The sequence below is a fragment of the Piliocolobus tephrosceles genome, chromosome X, assembly GCF_002776525.5.
Source record: "Piliocolobus tephrosceles isolate RC106 chromosome X, ASM277652v3, whole genome shotgun sequence".
Lineage (NCBI taxonomy): Eukaryota > Metazoa > Chordata > Mammalia > Primates > Cercopithecidae > Piliocolobus > Piliocolobus tephrosceles.
The window spans coordinates 5,446,098-5,450,294 of NC_045455.1; positions in this window are offsets into that span (position 1 = coordinate 5,446,098).

The following is a 4,197-nucleotide window of genomic DNA, read 5'->3' on the forward strand; positions in this document are numbered from 1 at the left end:
CTAAGAATAGGTCCTAAAGATAGCTCAGCTCATGTGCTCTTTGATCATCTAGTCAGCTCTCAAGATCAATGGTAGCCTTGAGAGGGAGAAAGGGGAAAGCGAGGGAGAAAGGGGAAAGCGAGGGACAAAGGGGAAAGCGAGGGACAAAGGGGAAAGCGAGGGAGAAAGGGGAAAGCGAGGGAGAAAGGGGAAAGTGAGGGAGAAAGGGGAAAGTGAGGGAGAAAGGGGAAAACAAGGGGGAGGGGGAAAACAAGGGGGAGGGGGAAGCAAGAAAGCAATAAAAGGAAAGAAGGGAGAAAGAGAGCAATAAAGGAAGGAAGGGAGAGAGAAAGAGTGAGAGAAAGAACAGGATGAGAAAAGAAAGCTTAACATTATCAACACAGACCTGCTTTGGATAGGTTGGTCGGGGAAGGCCTGCTATATTTGAAATTGGATTATGAAATAAATCTTACATTTCTAATGAGGAAGATAAATTTAATTTGAATGGTCTAGTTTTGATTTATAGAAATAGTTTTCAAACATCAGTAATTCCCACAGTCTCCAAAACAGAATCAAAACAGACTTTAAAATAGGTCTTTGTTTTGCCTATTTCTGCTCAGAATGCTTCATTAAAAGACATATAAAAGAAACCCCATCCTCCCACTTAAATCCTAAAGAAGCACTGACTTACTCTCTGTTGGTGATGTGTTGTATATGGTATTCATGAGAATAAAAGTATTCATTTGAATAAAAGATTTAACAACCCTAACCTGGGCCCATAGTTATAACCTTACCTGTCAATAATTTGGGTCCCTGCGTTAGTTGGTTTGCAATGCTATAAAACCAGAGACTGGGTAATTTGTAAAGAAAAGAGGTTTATTGGGCTTACACGTCTGCAAGCTGTACAATAGGCATGGTGCTGGCATCTGCTTCTGGTGAGGGCCTCAGGAAGCTTTCAATCATGGTGAAAGGTGAAGGGAGGTGATACAGTTTGGCTGTTTCCCCACCCAAATCTCATCTTGAGTTCCCAATTGTTGTGGGAGGAACCCAGTGGGAGGTAATTGAATCATGGGGGCATGTCTTTCCTATGCTGTTCTCATGAGAGTCTCACGAGATCTGCTGGTTATTATAAAGGGGAGTTTTCCTGCACAAGCTCTCTTTGCTTGCTGCCATCCATGTAAGACATGACTTGCTCCTACTTGCCTTCCACCATGATTGTGAGGCTTCCCCAGCCACATGGAACTCTAAGTTCAATTAATCCTCTTTTCTTTGTAAATTGCCTGGTCTTGGGTATCTCTTTATCAGCAGTATGAAAATGGGCTAATACAGGGGGCATTGCCCATGGTGAAAAGGAGCAAGAGAGAAGGAAGGAGGTGCCAGTTTCTTTTCAACAATCAGCTCTCTCCTGAACTAATAGAGTGAGAACTCACTCATTATTGCAAGAATAGCAACAAGCCATTCATGAGGGATCCACCCCCATGATCAAAACACCTCCCATTAAGACCCCACCTTCAATACTGGGGATCACAATTCAACATGAGACTTGGAGGAGACAAATATCCAAGCCATATGAATGTCTAAATACTTTCTATGGACATATCAGAGAAGCTTGTCCAGCTAGTGATAAAGGAGGATAGCAGCTCCATTTCTCCTGCTTCCAAGCGTGTGCATCTGCTCTTTCTTATAAACGTGAGTCCAGAAATGTTCTATTTATTTGGCATACTTTCTGTTAACAATTAAATGTGTGTGCTGAGGAATAATTTTGGAAGTTAAAATACTTGATCACTGCTTGAGATCCAGAAAATTTAAAAAATTTATATTCTGGAACAAAAGTAGCACCAGGCTGCTTTTCAGATACTTTTATATGGCGAGCTGTATGCCCAGGCTACTTCCTAAATTGGGATTCTTTATCTCCCATGTAGTATACAATAGTTCATCATTTCCTTCTCTATTATTATAAAGGCAATGCATGCATAGTATGGAAAATTTGAAGGAAAAAATATTAAAAATATAAGTTATCTCTATCTCTACCACCCAGAAATCATTATAAACATTTTGGCATATATTTTTCAAATGATTCTCTTATAAAATTAAAGACATATTGCTTCTACAAGATATGTTTGTTTACACTATAAAATATAATCATAAGAATTTTCCTGTGTCTTTAAATATTCTCCAAGAAAGTCACTTTTAATAGTTTAATAGTTTTAAAGTAAAAAAACTGGCTATAGAATATTCCATCACATAAATGTACCAAAACTTATATTTAACCACTGCTCTATTGTTTGACATTTTTGCTGTTTTCAAGTTTTTAAATAGAACTGGGATTGACGTCATTGCACATAAAGTTTTTGTGTATCACTAATGATCTCCTTAGGATAAACTGTAAGTGTGATTATTGAGTTAAAACACATGAAAGTTTTAAATGCATTTTATATGTCTAGCCAACATTTTTTATATATAAAGGTTTTCTCAAGTCACACTCCCACTGGCATAGACTAAAAATATTTACCATTATCTCTTTTGTAGGAACTGGTTTTACTATGACGAAATTTGGAAGCCACACAGTCTTTGTAGTAGGAGAGGAAGATACATATATTTGGCTATATGGCAGTAATTTAAGATGTGGGTAAGACAGTACTTAGGTCAAATACATGAAACTAAATATTTATACCACTAAAAAAAGAATAAATTAAACAAACATATGTCCTGGGAATTTAGTGAAAGCGTGTCAAAATAAAACAAAGAAGAAATGAAGTAATGATATAAAACCAAAATAAATATATTAGAAATTCAAAGTTAAAATGGGTCATAAGGCATATCAGAGAAGTAAAGTTAAAAATTGATTCTCTGACAACTCTGACAGATTGCCTCTTGTCTACCCCAGTGGTGTCACCATCATGTTCTAAAGTCTTGTTTCCTGGTGGGCACCGTGGCTGGTGCCTGTAAAATCCCTGCACTTTGGGAGGCCAAGACAGGGGGATCTCTTGAAGTTAGGAGTTCGAGACCAGCCTGGCCAACATAGTGAAACCCCTGTCTCTACTAAAAACACAAAAATTAGATGGGTGCTGTGGCAGGTGCCCATAATCCCAGCTACTCCCATGGCTGAAGCATGACAGTCGCTTGAACCCAGGAGGCAGAGGTTGTTGTGGGCCGAGATTGTGCCACTGTACTCCAGTCTGGGGGACAGAGTGAGACTCCGTTTCATAAATAAATGAATAATTCTTGTCTCCATTGCAGAAAGAATATGAAAGCTACATTTTCCAGGATCCTCTCCTGAATATGATTTCAAATTTTAGAGCCTATCAGTAAGAGGGTCTCACTCTAGATTTGAAAGGAAGGAGAGAGATTGGGAGCGTGGAGGAGAGGGGGAAGGGACAGAGGGGGGCAATTTTTTTTCTACTGTAAGTTGGCAGCCATACCAGAGCAAAGTAAGGTCTGAATAAGCCTCAACATAGCATAAAAAAGGAAAACACATCAAATTTTTATTTTTTTGCAAAACAAAGTGGAACCCAACACACATTTAAAAAATAACAGCCTAGGCCGGGCGCGGTGGCTCAAGCCTGTAATCCCAGCACTTTGGGAGGCCGAGACGGGCGGATCACAAGGTCCGGAGATCGAGACCATCCTGGCTAACCCGGTGAAACCCCGTCTCTACTAAAAAATACAAAAAACTAGCCGGGCGAGGTGGCGGGCGCCTGTAGTCCCAGCTACTCGGGAGGCTGAGGCAGGAGAATGGCGTAAACCCGGGAGGCGGAGCTTGCAGTGAGCCGAGATCCGGCCACTGCACTCCAGCCCGGGCGACAGAGCGAGACTCCGTCTCGGAAAAAAAAAAAAAAAAAATAACAGCCTACACAAAAAAAACAGATTACAGGAATGCAATTAAAGATTAGGTAAACTATAAATTTAAATAAAACAAAATTATCCTTTCATTTGATGAAGAAATAACATTTGAAAAATTACACTACCCTTCCTGATTACAGAAAAGTATTATATAAAATAGGAACAGTTAAATATTTCTTTACTTGATTAAAAAATGGTAAAATCAAGCCATGTATCTTACTTAGAGGAGAAATGCTAAAAGTAGTTCTGTACAGACCAGATCAAGGTAGGAAGGCTTACTGCTAGCATCAGCACTTAGAAGTCTTTTCAGAAAGCCAGAGCAAGTAGAAAAGAAAGAAAGAAAGAAAGAAAGAAAGAAAGAAAGAAAGAAAGAAA